The 21,106-nt window shown below is 36.7% G+C and overlaps 1 protein-coding gene across 2 annotated transcripts in view; it reads left to right on the plus strand.

Moving 5' to 3' along the window:
• The first annotated feature begins 8,052 nt into the window (after positions 1 to 8,052).
• Positions 8,053 to 21,106, plus strand: part of LOC140153112 (uncharacterized) — a 145,374-nt gene continuing 132,320 nt past the window's right edge. For both annotated transcript variants that reach the window (XM_072175745.1, XM_072175747.1), the window contains exon 1: positions 8,053 to 8,307. The gene's annotated coding sequence lies outside the window, so the exon portion shown is untranslated. The remainder of the gene's footprint in view (positions 8,308 to 21,106) is intronic.

Genomic DNA, 21,106 nt, shown 5'->3' on the forward strand with positions numbered 1-21,106 from the left:
CCTGTATTTACTCTCCACGGTTGAGAGCATAGCATCATAAGATCTGTGTGAGCTTCTAGCTGGTGACTAGTGGAAAATAGGCATCTGTGATTGGTTTTTTTTAAACCTAAAGCGTTCCCTTCATGCAATCAGAATTTTTTTATATCTAACGAAAGCTAACACTTCCCGGGGATCCTGCTAAAACACTTTTTGTTACGTCAATTCAATGTTATAGCAAGGCGAATGTGGTAAACGGTTGAACACAACCTAATCACGCACAACTTGTTTTTGACCAAAATATAGGTTTTAAAAGCCAATACCTCAAGTGACACTTACAATATTTTATTAAATTTTAATGTCATTAAATGAAAGAGCACATAGGCATACATTGTCCATAATACTAGATTCATTTTAATGAGCAATGGCAAATTCTCTTTAATTTTGCAAATCTTTAGCGCCAAAAAATTCTTGCCCCCATCCCCCAATTTTAGGGCTCATCTTAATACTAATTACGGCGTGTCCGTCCGTCTCTCTGTCCGCGCGCTATCGCGTTCGCGCGGTGCGTTATCGCGTTCGCGCGGTGCGATTACGCGTGCTCGCGGTGTGCTATCGCGGGTGTGCGCAGAGTACCGCATCCGCGCGGAAAGCATTACAGTGTGACTAACAGGTGCATCTCATCGGACCAATTATAGGCCTATTTTCAAGACATGATTAACATAAACAATTTAGCAGTTATGAGGCCCCAAAGTTTCCATATTCCCAGGATATCTGGAGGACCCCGGAAATAGGCCTATCACGAGAACCGCCCGACCCCGAGAACCGCGAAATCTAGTAATATATATTGCACAGGCCCTAAGCACAGGAAATTTGTACAGGAAAAATGTTTCCCAATTTGTTCAAAATCTGGGTCAGTCGGGCCCGTAGAACAGGATTTTCTTTTCGTCGCCTTACATTCACGAAACGTTTAGAAAACTATGCAGGCTTTTTTAGAGAAACGTTTGGCGAACTAGGTTTCATAAATTATGCAGCCTAGAGAAAGTAATATTACACATAATTAGATTTTCAACGCAATTGATGCAATGAGGACCGAATGAGGACCAATGCTGAAACTAGCTGTATCCGTCAAGGGGGGAAACCAGGTAGAGGGCATGCCGTTTGCAGCACAACTTCGAAGAACAAAGACAAACCAAACATCACTTTTCATGGCTACTTTTATCCCAAAAAGTGGAACGACTGATGTTGTAAATAAAAAGAAAGCAAGAAACAACAAAGTCAGAAACTAAGAAAGATAATAAAACAAAAAAGTATAAATAACCAAGAAAAAAATAGTAATTGCAAGTATAGCAAAAGAAGTCCATCACTCCCATCCCGCATCCATTTTAAGGACACTAAACAAAATCCATAGCCCAAAAGCTCATCGATAAAGCCCATTCCCTAAATAAGTTGTTATAGGCTGGGATTCCGAAAGGTGGTTTAAACCTAGGTTTAGCTAAACCTAGGTTTAAACCAAAGTTGCGTTTCCCGTAGCTGGTTTAAGTTAAACCTGGGTCTAAAGCTGAGTACTAAAGTCGCAAAAGCCGGGTCTAACTTAAACCTGGCAGGGGGTAGGTTTAAGTCCAGGTTTAAGTGCATTTGTCTGCATGCCAACCACGGAAGCCTGCTTGTTATGGATGCGGACCACTGCACTTCGTGGTATTTGCAACTGGAAAAATGTGCCACAGAACCAATTTTTGGAAGTCATAATAAAAGGATTATGTTCCATAATGAATAGAGAAGAGTTGTAGCCAGAGTTTGAAAGCGGAGGTGATCGGACAAGCTTGTACACAGCTGCAATGGACATGGCAGTGGCAGTGCAATACACGGCAGTGACAGTCATACCGATACCCGGTACTCACGGCACAGTGTAATAGCATAGAACCGCGTCATGACAGTGAAGGTAAGAAACGTCGGCTTATTTGTGACATAATAATACTGTTTTACCACTTAAAAGCCCCTATATAATTATGTAAACCTTCACTCATTATTGGTGACGATTTTAGGCTGTTGTTTTAGTCAAGCTTAGGAATCCGATTAGTTTAGGCTTAATAAATTACATGTAAATACCGTGTACATCATGTACATGAGAAAAGCCTAGCCGCGAGGCTTTGTGGATTTTTATCAACAAACGAAGCTCGGACAAAGCTTTTTCAATGTTCCCTTATTTATCGAAATCCGGGCTTTTTTCCCAATGAGTTCCAGCTTGAAATGAAGATGTAAGGATCAGGAGTTACTTGTAGAGTGATGACATGATGTTAGAAGCAGACGTAGAAGTAAAACGTTTAGGCCTATACCCCATCAGGCGGCCCTGGTCATGATGGTTCTAGCTGGCTAGCCTAGGGAGCTCTAGGGCTAGGCTATCATGGGCTGTAGCCTAGGCACAAACTGTATCAGTACCGGTACCCACTAGACAGATATTTTCCGTAGGCATATGTTCTTCAAGATGTAGGGATTTTGTCCATGTACAAAATAGACATGGCTTTAAGTTCAAGCTTGGTAGTGGAACATCCTAGGCCCTAGCCTTACCGGCCTGTACCATTTTGGCATATGTGATGACATGCCCTACATAGGCCCTATGTTTACAGGCTGGCTAGGCCTGGACTTGTGCCAGACAAAATAACAAACGTAGATTTCATATTAAAATAGTTAATTAGGCGGAGCTTCAAGTTCAATAATAAGCCTGGAACAGGCTGAGTCCAGGCCTAGCCAGCCTGTAAACATAGGGCCTATGTAGGGTATTCATCGTGGTATTATGAAAGTTTGGTCCAACAGGCATAATATCATCGTTTAATAAAATAGACTGTTCATCATCCTGTGACCGATTAATTTTATAGAATTCTCAGTGCTCACTGAAGTATGATTTTAGATACCATCATGATCATCTAGGCCTAAATATTACTGGTAATATTACTACATTTATTCAATTGCAAATTTTAAATGAAATTCTTATTCAATGGATGCGTCTTGTAAAGAATTCACGTAATTTGATTGGTTTTCTGGTGTATAATATCTCACAATAGTTGATAGTGATATTAGTCAGGGCGCGCGCCGCCACGCAACGGCGGCACGCTTGGCATCCACTACTCAAAATATTGGCCAGCCCATCCATTATGACACGATATTGGATAGGCAAAAGACAAAATCCTATCATTTATTCTCTAACTCTGTGACTGATTAACAGCAGCACCTTTGACAAATAAAATGGTATGCTTTGTTTTTTCCCTTTTACAGGTCAAACTATCAATGTCATGTCAAGAGGAATGTTTTCCAATCTGAGTGATACGGATGATTCCCATGCACCATAAACTTGAGGTTATTTTGGTAAGTTTCAAAGTATGACAATTAAGGTACAAGGTGTGAGGTAATGATAATCTACTCCCCCATTCCAGAAAAATAAAGCACTGATTTTTTTGGATTAAAAAAACATTTATCAAGTCTGAGAAATGAAACATAGCTCAATCGTAATCATTCATTTGGTACTGACTGTAGATAATGAAAAAAAGTTCACTATTTTCTTGAAAAAAAAGAAGCCAAAAACATGCATTTTCGACATGTTTTCTGACAATCGAGTCACAAAAATCAAAGACTTGGAACATGTCTAAGCATTCAAAATCTTGAGTATATGCCAGAATTTTGCTCTAATTTTCACTTTTTGTGTGTAACTTTTGAAATGTTTTGAAAAGTGCTTTTTCCAAAAACTAGAATGCATAAATTGAAATTAGACTTCGTACAAATCTTTATATAATTTTTGTTCATGAATATGATACCAGGCCTAGGCCTATTAAAAGAAACATCTCAACAGACAACAGCAATTATGAGAAAATTATAAATTTTCTTCACATGCCAAAATCTCAAAATTGAGAGTGTGTGGAGGGGGGGGGGCAAGATTTGGATATAGGTCTAATTCATATTTTACAAATATTATTTTTTTCTTTCTTTCACTACAGAACAATCTCCTACATGATGAAGTAACGGCGATCCCCGGCTGAGATCCATACAGAATCGATGAGCAGTACAACCACAAGTGTTTTTAACATGAAAATTTTTACCTTGCTGAATGTTATAGGCCTTTAAGCCTAATAGTGTAACACAAACGTGATAACATATGAGACTTTTGGTATCGATATTTATTACTCCGGAATACTAGTTTGTGTATACTACTCAATGGAAATGAAGACAAGTTTTGTACGTTGCACGTTTCACACACTATAGTAATTATTATTAAGTCTTAGAAAGGTATTAATAATTTTAAACATGTCCTTAGAACAATAAGGTAAAGCCATGATTTCTCCGTGATACGGAAAATCAGAAAAATTCACGGAATTCGGGGTTTGCTCACGGAAATTGGAAAATGCCACAAAATAGTGAAAACTGTGTAAAATGTCTAACTTTTGTGTTGATTTACAAAGGAAAACAAATAAAAGTGATAATTTAGCAGTAATCAACCATTAAACAATCCATTCTAGCATTTATTCTAGGCCTACGATGCAATCTTCTGGCCGATACAGTTATCGGAAGTACACACAAGACAATTGATGATGCTTAATTTTAATGGGGATGTTGAGGGAGACTACAGTAAAAGGTACATATAATTATACATGTATAAGACAAAATACACTTTTAAAAACATGCTTGTATTCACTTTTCAGTGCTTTATAATGTAAAACGGAAAATCACGGAATCGTCCAATTTGTAACACGGAATTTAAATTTTGTAACACGGAAAAATTGTGGCTTTACTGTAAGGGTCTACTCCACTAGTCTTCACCATACTCTCGTATATGAAACCAGCATGGGCGTCTATCCTGGAGGGGGACATAATGTCCGAGAAGGCCTATGCCCCCTTCGCATTTTGGTAACTAAATCAATATGTACAAGTTTGTTTGTTTGGTTGTTGTTGTTTGTTTTATTTTGTGATTAGGCCCCCTATCGATTTAACGCAAGTACAAAAAGGTACCGGGTAGTCTACAGTATAATAGCCATTTTGAGATCTGCACTAAAATAACCAAAAATAATGTAAAATGTCCACCAAATGACTTCAAAATTTTGACTTCATTTTGTTGTTTTTTTCAACTTCTGAAGGGGCATGCATATCTCTCTCATATGTGCGGCGCTGACATATCTTTTCACATCCGTGCCACTCTTCCATTTTCAGAACGGATTGACGCCCATGACATGACATGACAGTATAGGCCTGACATAATTTTAATAAATAAATAAACAACAAACCTCTATGCTACTTGAAACGTATTCATTCATTTCTAGTTTTATTTAATGTACTAGTGGTTAAAAATTACTTCCTCACTATTTGAAGTGATGGATAATGTATCATGTTTAACATTAATATAATAAAATAAATATGCTACACAGTTTGCACTTTGTATTATAATAAATAGGTCAGTGTTTTGTTTTAATATTTTAAATCTAAATTATAGCTATTTTATGCCTGCAATAGGATACACCAGGCATCTTCAATTATATAGGCCTACCCACCGCGCTGTCCGTAAAAGAGAGAAACATGTGATGCCTCCTCGATAGTCATGCCATGTAACGAATGATATAAACCTACAGCGCGGAGGGTATTCCGTAGGCCCGCCCAATCCTAACCTTACGGAAATTTCCAAACAGCGTGCCACTTTGAATGCCCCTCTCAGCCTGACAAAAATTGCTTGCCCCTCTCGGCCTGCTAAAAATTGCATGTCTCGCCCCCCCCCCCCCCTTGGCCTGCCAAAAACTTTTGCGTCACACCGTGTCAAATTTGTGGGAACCCAATATGCAAATTCGAGCATATTGATCATGTGAAAAACGGAAAGAACGTTTTCATACTCCGTCGGATAAGCCTCTTTTAGAGCGTTTTATTAAAAGGTGCCACATAAATGTGTGCAAAAATAGCTGGGTAAAATATGCTTGCTCTTCTTTTGGCTTGCCAAAACAACCCACCCACCCCCCTATTTTATATTACCTTCCACCCAATTCATAATTATTGCACCGGTATTTTAGAAAATACCATTTCGGCTTAATCACTGTTAGGCCTACAATGATGCAACGTGAGTGTTGTTAAAAAAAACTTGGGGAAATCATAGTAAAATAAGACTGAACTTATACGTGGATTATAGATCTCCGTATTTGGTTTAAAAATAAAAACCATTTTCATCAATAAACTCAGAAACATGAAAAAGATAACAACTCTAGGCCCTACTACCTGCTGTTTATTCACAATTTCCCACGCAAATGCCTATTATAGCCTTTTAAATAAATTGAAACATCATACCCATGCACAAAGTTCGGTGTAATATGCATAATAGTATACACCACAGTATAGTACTATGCGGCTACGAAACCAGGTCTAAGTTTAAACCTAGGTTTAAACCCAGGTCTAACTAGTCCGAGCTTTCGGAATCGTAAAATAACTTAAACCTAGGTTTAGGCTTAAGCCGGGACTAGTTAGACCCAGGTTTAAGTTAGCACCGGCTTAAGTTAAACCACCTTTCGGAATTCCAACCATAAAGTTGTTATAAAACGGGTAGGCCTACATTCCTTAAAAAGAGCATATCTTCAACATGTTCGAGTCGATTGAAATATTTTTTCCCGTTTATTAAAGCTAACGATTAAAGGTTTCTTACCATAACAAAATATATTTGATCAACTTATAGGGCCTAGAGCCTATGTTTCAGAAGTTGTTTGCAAGTTTAGACTCCCCCCCCCCCCCCATGACTCGGAGTAATGAGTTTTAGGCCCGGGTTTTAGGCATGGTGAGAGCTCACCTGACATCACTCATAGCCATTTCTATTGGCCTATATTAATCAATTTTAAACAAAATAGGATTAAACACATTGCCAAAAAGTAAAACATAGCTCAATCCTTTTTTGCTATAAATCAGTAACTGGTCAATTTTTGGAAATAAAGGCTAAAACGTGCATTTTAGGGTGTTTTTTGTATATGCTGCAACAATCTTGAAAGCCTGTATAGACTTGTACAAAGTAGGCCTAGGCCTACTAGGCACTAGGCCCCACTATAGCCCTATATCCGGTGGTGCACTAAATCTTAGAATTTTGACTGAGCTTGAGAGGAACAATTTTAGAAATATCATAACATGATCCTGTGATCCAGGGCCGGACCACTTTGTCTTGTCTTGTCAGACAAAACGCCTGGTGAGGTATAAGGCTAATGAAATGAAATTATTAGCTTCCCGTCACCCGCCCTCATAACTTTTTCAATTTGACCAAAACTTTCATTATTTTCATATAAAAGTCAATTATCTGAAAATTGAGATGGAAATACACTGTAAAAACAGTGTTTAGCGATTAAACACGTTTCTAAACACAATTTTGCCACCACTTTGTAAACACGTTTAAAGGCTAAACATCATGTGTCAAATTTCTCAACATTGGTCAGTGATGGTGTTTAATTTCTAAACATCTGACATCCATATTCTAAACATAAAGTTTCTAAACACATGTTTGCCACCACTTTCTAAACACTGTTTTTACAGTGTAATCAAAATTGAAACTCTCAAAATGTGTGACATCCCCTGCTGATCATAATCAGCAGCTTTTCTTACTTGTGTAGAGGATGTGGTAAATAATGAAAATTTAAGGATTACGGTACCTCATTATGTTTCTAGTGTAGGCTATACTTTACAAAAATTTCAAATTTCTTTTCATTTTTATAAAAACAAATTCAAATCTTTTCTCAATCTGTTGCAAAATGTCTGTAATGATGATCATGTAATACCTGTTTTGAGCTGGTCTTTTATCAACAATATACCGGTAGGTAATAGCCATATAAATGAAATTTTTGACAAAATGAAATTTTCTAAAATAATGAATAATGAAATCATGACCTCATATTTCACTGAAAAAAATGTGACGGGAAACTAATCATTTCATTTCATTGGACCCATGGTTGGACCCCTGGCATTGACCAATGCGTTATGACCACAATGGCTTGCTATAGTTTGCCAAAATCGATTAATTGATTGGTTGGCGACGTGACCATCGATCAATTATGTCAAAGTTCGTGGAGTTGAGTTCCTGATGTTTTGGTCCTGCATCCTGGTGTGGTGTGCTGTGTGGTAACTGTGGTTCCTTGTAAATTTCTGTAACTTAACGATTTCTGCAAATTTCTGCAACTCTTGTATCTATTGCTGAAAGCTATTTTGAAATTCAAATTGATTTAGAACCTGAAAACTGGATACTGCACTGTAGCGGAGGACAACACGACAGTTTTTATACCAGCAGGGACCATATCATCGGCTATCATCCCGCTGTGGCTGTGCATGTGTGAATATCATGTGAGTACACAAACATCATGAACATTCATGTGTGCTGCATTTGGTAAAATGATCTAACTTGAAAATCGCTGTTTTGAGAAAAAGAGCTTTTAAGTTTGAACACTTGACGTTTTTCTTTTTGTATAAAATAAATTATTAAACACATCTAACATCTAAAATATAACAATCTTATTATTTGCAAAAGTTTGGCTAATTTGGTTGAGTAATTTTGAAATGACAACCATTTTTAGGGAGTTAGATTCTTTTACATTGTTTTACCTTGTAACAAAAATAAGCATAGTGAGACTCATTTATTTGGTAAAATGATCTATCTTGAGATAGGTTATTTTGCCGTATATCATGAATGTATTCTGGCGCTCTCTAGAAGGTCTTGGCTAATGCGGTAAAATGATCTAACTTTGAGATAGGTCATTTTACCATATTAAATACACGAAAAGTGACAAAAAAGTGTTAAGATAGGTTCTGCTATCTTCAAAATGAAGCATGGTGGTGATTTGAGGATGTCACCAATTGAAAGAGGGCCTTCACATTACCCAAGATATGGATTTATCTCAAAATGTCCAAATTTCAAGTTAGATTGTTTTACCAAATCAGGGCCGTGCATTCTTCGTCAGTGGGAGTGGTCTAGTTCGTAGACACATTTCTGATTGGACAATCGCATGATTTCGGGTGCCGTCTATCAGGCCGTAGACGACCCCACGTCATCATGCTTCTTGATTAAATGCTTAACACGCGTGTAGAGGTGCGCGTATGTAGCGCGCTGGATGCGTAGCCGTAGACTAGTGCGGAATACGCGAACGCGCTAGCAATACGCGCAACAGAATACGTGAAGTTCATTTTATAATGAGGGGAGTTTTTATGATGGTAACTTAGTTTTTGCTTAAAAAATCTGTTTACAGTTATTAAAATAATATTTAACTGACTAAGAATGAGAATAACGATAGGAATTTTTATTTTGCCTATCCTCTACCTATGATAGCGACAGGCAGGTCCAATATTTTTATCGTAGTGGATACCGGCTGCGCCGGCATCCACTACTCAAAATATTGGACCTGCCTGTCGCCTCATCATGTAGAGGATATAGGCAAAATAAAAATTCCTATCGCTTATTCTCTAATTCATGTACATTTGTATTACTGTATACCACCTGGAAATACATGTACATTGCATTTGTTTTGACACTTGACAGGTCGACAGTGCAGTCATCTAGAAATCTATCAATATAAATATTTTGCTGCAAACCATGAAACATGGCAAACCTTACCTAGGCTTTGACGAGAGTCAGAGTGTATTTACTGCGTTGATCACAGACAGTGATCTTTCAACATGATCAAGAAATCTAGAACCATGACGACTTACTGTCAGTCACTACTGTGACTGTGTGGATAGAGAAGAAAATATGAGGTACTCACACCTCCGTCACTACGATTTCCACTGACTTCTCCGCTTCAAGGTCTGAGATGTCTACCTTAGACCTCTTTCCAGGGTAGGGCAAAAATACTACTTTTTCACGCACCACTTCCTACCATTCCTCACGTGAAGATGAGACTTTAAATCATATTTGGTGCATGTTCGTAAATTTTGAGCACATGTGAGGATGTAAAAGAGCAGACTTGTGACCGTTATCGTTGCCGTGTTTTGAATTCTTCCTATAAAAAGATATGCCGTCAGTGTGATGTCATCACCGCGACATGAGTTCAGGCCGGGTGCCTAGTTCACCACGTAAACTTGTATGGCTCAAAATTCGGACCGCTCGCCATTAAGTTTAGTTTTTGAAATTTGTTGACGTTTTAATGATCCCCGATTTCCGGTCAGTTATTTTAGCTGTGTCATGTCACGTGCATGACGCTAGTGGGTACCAGCCAAACTTCAGGAGAAAAAAATCACGATCGCCGATAACGATGTGATATGGGACTTACATAGGATTACACAGAGATATTTCTTGCCAAAATTTGACCATTTCTAGGTAGCTTGGCCCTACTTTGTTTGCGTTATGAAAAAGGACAGTCTTAAGTAAGTAAATGTGCAACGCTTTTGATGTTTTGATGTTTGGAGGGATCAGAACAAAAAAATGATGGAGCCTATTCTTGACTGTGTAATATTCCTTCAACCAGCTACCGTGCGGTAACAGTCTTATACGATGGACAGATAGTATCAGTTTGTGAATGAGTACATCGTATAAGTTCCTTGTACTACCGGGTGCCCGACTTTTTAACATGGTACCACGTTCAAATCGCCATAGATTGTCGCAGATTCATGAAATTTGTGGGGACGACCACTGAAACAAGGCAAAAATGTTAAAGGTCATTTTGGGGTCATTCAGGGTAATCTGGGGTCAAATAGCAAGGTTCATGAAATTTGATGGGAACGGCCACCATAGTGTTCAAGGCAAATAATGTGAAGGTCATTTTGGGGTCAAGTGAAATTGCACCGGTTAAAATGATGGGCGTCAAGGTGGAGGCATAATTGCGGCCAATGCTTTGTGTCGAGAACCGTGCAGGTCGAGAACCGCAAAATTCTAGTTATAACAACAGTGGAATGAACATAGCTGCCAGTGCCAACAGTCATACAAGAGTCATACACTCTTAGATAGCTCGAGAACCAATCAGAGCAAACGTTAGAAAATATGTGAATGGCAGTGAACCATGCATTAATTGTGTATAATTGCGTGGGTGCGCACTCCGCGTACTATACGTGCTGCGCAGTGCTGTCGGACACGTTCATTCTTATTACATTTTGCTTGTATTTTCCAAACATTTTAGTAAGCACCAGAGGAAAACGCGATCACGTTTTTCGTGGCCGCAATTGCGTTTTTTGGGTGCAATTGCATTTTTTCCCAAAAAAATTTATTTATTTATTTATTTTTTAAATAGCAGTTTTTCTCTGGTTCCAACCTTGAATAACATGAAATTTAGGGTCTATCATTCTTGAAAAATTTATTTTTTAATTAAAAAAAAAAAGGGTTTTTTTTGCGTTTTTTGGAAAACCATGGTATTGGCTTCCCAAATCGTGTTTTTCTCCAGAGCTTACATTTTAGTGACAATTTTGTTATAAAAAATAGCAAAAATCATGGAATTTTTTTCTCATATGAAATAGGTAAAAGGTGGGTAACCTGATTGAAAATCTCATCCCCCACTTTACTTCATCAAAATGCTGATATAGGTATCAGAAGAAAGCTCATATTTTTCTCATAAACTTATTGAAATTTGCGTTCCAAATCGGTGTATTTCGAAGAAATCGTCAAAAAACTGTCAAATTATAGTCAAAACTATGGTACATTGTATGTACCATATAGTTTTGACTACAATGTAATTCAGCAGTTTTTTGATGATATCTTAGGAAATAGGCCTACACTGAGTTGGAACTTCTGATTTCAATATGTTTATGAGAAAAATAGGGCCTTTCACGTAAGTTGAAATCAATATATTACATGATCATGATGATTATCATTTTAAAATAAAAACACTGTAGACTACATATACCAATATCACACTGTATAAATGTCGGTGATTCCATTAGGAATTAGTCACATTTACAAAAAACATTTGCATATTCTTTTTGCATGAGTGATTAAAAGGGATGACATTTTATGTTATGTAAGTTTTAAAGAATTTGATTTTCCAAATATATCAGGTCACCTTCCTTTAATAAATGCGTATCCCTTATTGCTTGAGAAATTGTACAAAATAATGCACAAGTTTGGGGATGGCTTTGAGACAAACTATCAAATTAAGATGGCCTTATTATGACATAAAATTTCAATATGATGCAAACCGCAGGCTACCACAGAGCTCTCTGAATGATATAAACGTGAGATGTAGTTAAAACTTTCGTATACTGTGGATATTATTCATAATTATGTGACATGTATCATGTATGGAATAGGCCTGTTATCGACACATGATTTCTAATTCAACACTTCGTCGGGGAAAAAAATATGACAATCGACACGTGTCGAAACTCATAATGAGATTCAAAAATACTGAAAAAAGTCGATAGATAAGCTTAAAATCACGCCGATATAAGTTAGGATCTTGGCGACTTAATCCGGTATAAACATACCGGTACTTCCTGGTTCGTTCTACTTCCGGGTTCGGGTCAACTTCGGGAGGTAATTTCGACTTTCCGACAGGGTCTTAGCTAGAAATTGAGGGTTGCCCGTCATTTGAATAAAATTGCCTGGCCTAATTTGACCTTTAAAACATTTACCAGACATCTATAGCCCATTGGGGGTTCAAATATGTGCTGATATATGGCCTTGTTCTACTAATTGGATCTACTAAAAAGGTCAATTAGCTCATCAAAACATACAATTTATAATATAGCATCTGTCAAAGGCATTAATTTTGCCCATCCCAGGAGCAAACTGGCCATCTGAAATGACGGCTAGACGGGTGGCTAGCTAAGACCCTGCTTTCCGATGAAAACATGATCATACGGTAAGCTTATTCGGACAAAATATAGCATGGAAATTTCATTTTTTTCTTTTTGATATACTTGTCGTAAAGTGTCGAAAAAAGAACAATTTATTTTGACATGTCGGATTTAGGGTCATATAGACAATAATACGACACAACAGTCGATAACAGGCCTAGTAATAAGTTACCGTAGTATGGAATACAATGTGCTGATTTCTAATACATGTAGATCTATACCGGTACATGTACATACTCAATGTCAGTAATACTTTTATTGGGTACATGTATCTCTGAGCACTATTCTACAATGTAGCTAAGCCTATCATATTTTTCACAGTCTTCCTTTTGAAATGAGGTTAAAAGCTCTGTAAAATGTTCTTCTGACCAGTCTTCTCAAGAAGAGCTTTAGAAGTTGTAAAGTAAAAAAGAAGAGGAGCAGTAAATCATTCATGCAAATTGCAACTTTTAAAGAACTGTAGAGGAGCATCACTCTTACTCCTCTCAAAAGCCAGTCCTTAATTTAATGTAGTAGACCTATAGCATTTAAAAATTAAAAATACATCCACCATTATCTCATGTGTTGATGATACTGTGTGATTAAAAGTGTAATGCCAGGTCTCATTCTGTATAAATATTAGTTCAAAGATAAAGATACCATATTCCTTGAAATAATCTTTAATATCGGTCAATGGCCTCTCTGGATGTTGATTTGGGAAAACATCATTCACCCATGCATGAGTGCAATCTCTCACCTCATTACACCCATAAGTTGTCTTTATAAATGCTCAAAAACTGTTGCTTTTAAAATCTTAATCCCTTGAAAAAAATACTTGGTAGAAAAACAACTTGTCATAGAATAGACTTACCTTGTGTGTAAAAAATAAGGTTGATATTTAACCATGCAAAACAAAATGGTCCCTCCCTAGATGGGCCTGTCAAATTTCATGGAAGGATGATTTTGGCCATTTGAGATGTCATTTCTGTCTGTCAGTGGTCATTTTTATTATGCTTGACAGATAGGTACTATTATTATCACTGCATGCCATATTGTTGCATTATGTGTTCTGCATCTATCTATCCAAGGATTGATGTGCATTTTGTTGTTTAAGATGCTTTATCTTTTCATCTACAGGTCAGTGTTCTTCTATGTGGCATGGGAGGGGTCCCAGGTTGAATCTCAGGGTACCAAGTGACTTCTTTGTTCATCTTCTCTCCTTTTACGTTTCTTCTTTCCCTTCTGATAGAATGGTTAATAGTGTACTTGCTTGAATTATATTTTTAAATATATGATCATTTGTGACGTGTCATGTCAAAAGGAGACACTTTTGGGCAGGATCGTAAATGGAGAAATAGCCAAAAATCTGCCCTGTGTTTTTTTTTCTTCACAATTTGGGTTTGTTGCGAATTTGTGATGTTATTAATGTTTATTGCCTGATAGTTTCAGACCGAATATAACTGGCATCTTGTATTTTTTGAGACATTTTTCAAGGGAATTTCTACTCTCAAAATTGACATGTCAATAATATTTTTAAAGGCCGATATCGCAATTTCCAATTTTATAATACCATATGGTCGCATGTCATAAGTTGGGTACAATTTCCATTTCATGGTCAAAAATGACAAAAAATTTATTTTTTGATATGTTGTATATATTGACAACCTCTAATAATTAACACAATTTTTAACCTTAAACACTATACTTAATTTGTGAGATAATGCTTAATTACTAATTAATTAATACACAGGTGTCTATGTAAATCTCAATTTTCAAATGCATTTTTCTCAAATCGGACCTCAATTATAAAAATGACTCTAAAATTTTTATTTTATACAAGAATGTCATCAGATTTGGAGGATATGTTCTCAATACATCAATGCTTCAAATGAACTATTTGAAATAATTGTACGTATGTTAATTACATTGTGAAGGTCAATGACCTTTTTACGAGTAAATAGCGAGACTGTTATTCTATTATTGAGGAAATGAATATCAAGAAGAGAAACGTACATAAAATATTGAAATTCAACTAGGATTTCATTAAAAATGAAAAAAAAAAAAAAATGGAACATACATGTAATACCCTTTATACACATGTCACTTGTATGACCCACCCCATGACCCCCGGGAGTGGTGAGTCACTTTACAAAGGTGCGTCGGATTTAACTATACCATGACCCACATGTGCGTCTAAACAACGACGGACATTTGCCGACAATGACTGAGCCCCTCGTCAAAATTGTGACGCACATGTTAAGGATAATGACTGTCCTCATGACACAAATTTGACTCACCATTTAGGTATTTTGACTGACACTGATGCACCTAACCATTGACACACCTAGGTAAAGTGACTGACACTGACGCACCCCTCGGGGTATGTTGTGACGCACATATTGAGTAAATGACCGTACCCTGCGTCACTAATTGGTTGGTAAATGACCCAACCATGACGCACATCCCGGGGGTCCTAGGGTGGGTCATACAAATGACATGTGTATTAAGGTGGTACTACACCCCTTGATAAATTTGTGTCTATTTTTTGCATTTTTCTCAACAAAAAAAAAAAAAATAAATAAATAAATAAAAAATAACAACACACTCGTAACAAAAGTTATGTATATTATAGGGGCAAGGAATCCAGTTACTGCACTGGAATTTCAGTGACTCAATACAAGCAGTACGTTATTTATGATAAGAAAAGAGGTACTGGTAGAATGTACCTCATTTCTTAACATATTTAGATGAATCACTTGTCTTGAATCACTGAAATTTCAGTGAGGTAATTGGATTCCTGGCCCCTATAATATACATAACTTTTTTTACCAGTGTGTAGTTATTTTTTGAGAAAAATGCAAAATTAGTCTTAAAATATATCATGGGGTGTAGTGCCACCTTAAGTAGTCGGTAATTGTTTTAGTTGTATAAATTCAACATTCAAAGCTGTCAATACATCATTCCCTCACTAGATTTGAAAAAGTAACCAGTAGTTTTGACATTCTGACATGTGAATTTTCACATAGGCCCTATGCATACACTCCCGCATCCGCCTGCTCCACATCCGCCTGCTCCTCCACCCCTGGCATTTTTCATTTCAACTGATGTGATTTTTTTACTGAATGATGTATAATTATATGCTTCAGTAGACTGAAAGAGTATAAAATTAGGCTTAAAATGAGGTATCAACCACTGCTGTAGGATATGGGGTTACGGAAAGCCAATCAATTGTGTATCGCAATTTTCAGAAAAGTGTAATCCCTCCACCCTTTTTGCATACCCAACTTATGACATGCGACCATATACTTACGAACTCAATATCTTCACTTAGGAATGACCGATTTCATTGGGGAAAATGGCGTTGTGGAGCAAAATATCTGTATATTTAAGAGATGTAAAAACCTCAAAATTGATAACCTGCCCATAATTGTCTCCTTTTGACATGACACATCACATTTACATTTATATGGAGCATGTTCTTTGCTTGTGATTAAAAATATAATTCAGTCAACTGGTTACATTGTATTCTTAGAGGATGGAGCCAGCTTACAGCAAGCAGATGGGTTACCACTTTAAGTAAAATTATGAAGTAGTTGATGGATGTTGACTGATTGAGATGAGAGACAATGCTCCTACACAGTCATTAGGGTACAAGATCACTTTTCACATGCAGGGTGCACAACACTATATCCTTTGGTGTGTAGTCATGGTTAAAAGTAGCTAAAAGTAGCAATCTTTTACAATGTATATCAGCCATTTTTATTTTATAAATCGAGAGTTGAGAGCCAGAAAGCCTCAACTCACAAAGAAATCCTTTTGGTTTACAAATGTAGATGCAGATATTAATTAAAATTATCTGTACCAAATGAATTTTGTAATGAAACAATGAAAAATTAGCACATTTCCAATATTTTTGAGAACATTTTTGAGTTTTGCAACCCAATCAATACCTGAGATCATGAAATGCAACCCCTTTCGACCGCACATTCCTGTAACCCTAACTCTCCAAGTGCTCTTTGTCGAATGGAAGGGAAAGAAGGAATTAATAAAGAAAGAAGTTGTTTGTTTGGGGTGGGATTGGAACCCGAGACCCCTTGCATGCCAAAATTGCCAATCACTAGCTCGCCCACCACCACTTAGCTGTTGGTTTTTGCTGACCTGGCCAGCGAATCTGTGCACATATGACTTAGGGTGATTGCGTCATCACATCACATCGGATTCATGCATGCGCAGTGGCTTTCAGCTGTAGTATGTGGTGTAGTTTTAATAGAACCTGTCCTGGCCTGTTGGACCTTGCTGTAGTGTCACCTAAGATTATCTGGGATTCATCTTCTCTGAAAATATTTTGACAAAAAAGTGCAACATTTACCAAAAAAAAATGTACTCTTGAGGTTTAAAATCACCTCACAGACTATTGATGATGAAATGAAATTCCCGGGGGGATCACTCATATGAAAGTTGTAAGCATCCGCGTGAAAGAAAACACGGATTTAGGGTGGTTTTGAAAAGCAAAGCGAGGATCCGCGCGGATGCGCGATTAGGGTCTCAAAACACTCATTTTACTAAAAGAAGGGGTGTTTTTTTTAAAGGACTATCCTCGCTTAGGGTAGGGTTTTTATATTACCTAATTAACGGACATTAGTGGTGACATATTTATCAAGTTATTCGGCACAAAAGAGTGGTTTCTGAGCAATTTTACTAACCAGATTTTTAAAAAAAATCGGAGCCGACTCCAACAGCACTCTACCGACACACGCAATGAATAGGGGCAAATTTCAAACCAATTCCTCACTTATGATGTTTTTATATTACTGTCCTTGTTTAGGGGTAAATTTCAAACAAATTCCTCGCTTAGGGTGTTTTTATAAATTTGAGTAAAATCCTTGTTTAGGGTTAGTTTGACAAATTTTCGACATCCTAGCTTAGGGTCATTTTTGAAAGTCAATTCACGCGGATGCTTACAACTTTTATACATGAGTGCCCCCGGGATGAAATTATGTATAAAAAAATAGCTACCATAATCCTGCTGGTTCTGGTCTGAAAATTGTCCTTGCATTTTCTAATGGTATCACTATTTTTGTCAGACTAAAATGGATACATGATTTGCTTTACAATGAGCCTTTATTTTGAAATTGTTCCAAATTTTCAGACACCCACACTGCATCGCCCTGTTTCACACCAAAAAGGGGGGGGGGGCAAAACTCATTAACTAGTGTAGTTTGGATACAGTGGATTTGAAATCAATACAAGTCTAATTGTATGCAGGATTGTGCTCTTTGTAAGCTTTTAAAAATCTAGAAGGATGCAATTGGAAGGATGTGATATGGGGAAAAGAAAAGGGCTATAAAAAGCATGATATTGAATTCTGTGATATGGATTTATATCAGGCATTCACTTGTGAACTGATCCTATTCAAGCTTGGTTGTATTTATATTACATCTTTTGTTGGTATGTTTACTGTCTGGTATGAATATGGCATTATTCTCCTCAACCATTTTGACAGATTTTTTTTGGTTCAATTTCCTCCCATGAATTTTTGATTAGGATGGTTGTATGGACTTGCTCAAGAGGAAGAAATAAGATTACTATGTATGCAACGTGTACTTTGAATTAGTGTAGTTTTTGTTAAAATCTTTTTTTTTTTTTTGGGGGGTAAGCTCCTGATGGGCATCACTTGGTCCCTGTGTCACTTTGATAATTGCATGCGAAAAGTTAAAAATGTTCATTATTCACTATTTATGTTCACTATTTACATGTATGCCCAATTAATTAAAGTGAAATTTTGTAGTTTAATTACCAGGTCAATTCAATTTACACTAATTTTGCCAAAAATAAAGGTTGTGTGTTTACCGGGCCAATTTTTAACTTGCACTATTTGGGGTAGGGGGAGGGAGGGTTGAAATTCTCTTTTCGGGCTTGGTTTTTAGGGGCAATTTTTTATTTTTTGGGAGGTGTTGAGTTATAAACCAACTCATTTGGGGGGAGTTACCCCTAACCCCCCTAAAAAAAAAAAAAAAGACCAGGCACTCCTTTGAATTGGGGTGTTACATTTGAAATGAAAATAAATGGTATTAAATGTAGAGCAGGGTATAGCCAATTGGATGAATTGTTGCAGATGATGAAATTCAGAGGAGGGGAATAAAATGCCCAAAACTTTCATTTTGATATATTTGGCTTCAACTCAAGAACGGCAAGACATATGAAAATATAAATATAACTAATTAACTAATTACCATGACTCTCATTGTAATTGGAAGGAAAAGAGTGTGCATAATAGACATCCTGCACTCAAGTGCTTGCTTGCATGTATTCATGGTTCATAAATATATGAATCCCCAAATTCCAGTACTTACTCTTTTTGTTCAATAATTAATGTTTACATTTCAATTTGAATTAAAATATATAAAAATTAAAATATTTTAAATTTGAGCTACCCTAGACAAACACGTTGCTTGCTTTTAAATCCTGTAGAGTGTAAGGCTCTGAGTGAGTCCTGGGAATTCGAGTCCCGCCCGATAATCCTATTACCCGGGCAGGAAATTCCCTGCCCGGGTACCTGAAATTTAAAAAAAAAAAAAAAAAAAAAAAAAAAAAAAAAAAATTTAAATTTTAAAAAATTTTTTTGCAAAGTTTTTCAGTTTTGTAGTGTCTCTGGACCTAGACCTAAATGCTAGGATCATGGTTGACCTAAAAAAAAAAAAAAAATTGAATTTTGCACATTGTTTTGTGTTTTTAATCTGAAAATTGATACATAGTTTTCATGTCATACTCTATTAATGATATCAAAATGCATTGAATTTGAATGCATTTTGATATCATTAATAGAGTATGACATGAAAACTATGTATCAATTTTCAGATTAAAAACACAAAACAATGTGCAAAATTCAATTTTTTTTTTTTTTTTTTTTATGAACCATGATCCTAGCATTTAGGTCTAGGTCCAGAGACACTACAAAACCGAAAAAAAAAACTTTGAAAAAAAATTTAAAAAAAAAAATTTTTTTTTTTTTTTTTTTTGAAAATTTTTTTTTTTTTTTTTGCAATTTCGGGTACCCGGGTACCCGCTCGAAAAAAAGTTCGGGTACCCGGGAGCCGAATTTCCCGAAAATGAGAGCCTTAGTAGAGTGTTTAATCTTCAAATCGAAAGTTTGCTCAACAGATGTCATATTTGTTTCCAAAAGTTTATCTATGGTACAGTATTATAATATGCCACTGATACCAGTAACCCTGTATTTTTAGACTTACAGTGAAAAACAGATAATATAATATAGTAAAATACTAAGGTAATGGTATTTTAGGCAGACTTACACACCTTTTGAAAGAAATTTTAATGTTTGCCATTCCTTGCAACAATAGGAACTTGTCAGGAAAGTGTTAGATATGTGGAATCTGAATAGAAGAAGTCACAGCATAATTAAACAAGGGAGAGCAGAATGTCTCTCTTGGAATGTTTTTCTATGACCTCTTAGATGACCTATAAGGTGAGCAGGTAGCAGGTGAATAGAATGGCAAGCTTTAGAAAGGTTTTTTTTTATCCCTTATCAGTGGTCCCTGTGACACCCACACACATTCTGGAATCGGGATGTAGAGGAGGGTTTCAATAATTTCATTATCTTGAGAGCTTGAGAAGTTTGTAGTCCTACCAGTTTGCTGGAAATGTAGTGTGTGCACCATATTCGGCTGGTCATTTTATGTGCAGTGAATGGTAATCATGATAGTGTGGTAGTTACAGGAATCATCCACATGATCCAGAGAGAACTATCCTGGAGATACTGTAGGACCTCACATCAGCTGAACTCTTCAATAGCTACAACATACTGTAGTAGGCTCTTCTTCAGATCGGATAGCTCAGATCTTTGCTCATAGTTTGTGGTGTTGATTTGGTCTGTGTGCAAAATCAGGTACAGAATTGCAATAATTTTTTAAGAGACAAAGTGCGGTGGTGCCATTCTTGCAAATTAAATACACAACTTGCAGAAAATGAGGAGGATAGAGATGAATAGATGATAAAAAGGAGGAGGATAAATGTGTAGTAAAGCTTCTTTTGTATGCAAAGTATTTCCATGTTTTGTTGCTAGGTAGTCAAGAGTTCCATCATTAGACAGTCACGTTGGCACATTTGTCTGTTGGGGGAGGGGCCAGGTGTGAAGTGCAATTGGAGCATGTAAGCGACATGACAAGTGGAAAAACACGAGCCAGTACTGACAGCTACAGGTTATTGCCTGGCTGACTGGCTACGATTGATAGTTACCCACTCTGTGATGCAAACGTGTATGTATGTCTATGTGTCTACTTTTCGGTCCCTGATGTATGCCAGCACTTGTCTTTATGGTAACTGCACGAAAAAGACAAATTGAACATAAGCTTAAAATTGTCAAGGGAAT

Source organism: Amphiura filiformis, chromosome 5 (genome assembly GCF_039555335.1).
Source record: "Amphiura filiformis chromosome 5, Afil_fr2py, whole genome shotgun sequence".
Taxonomy (NCBI): Eukaryota; Metazoa; Echinodermata; class Ophiuroidea; order Amphilepidida; family Amphiuridae; genus Amphiura; species Amphiura filiformis.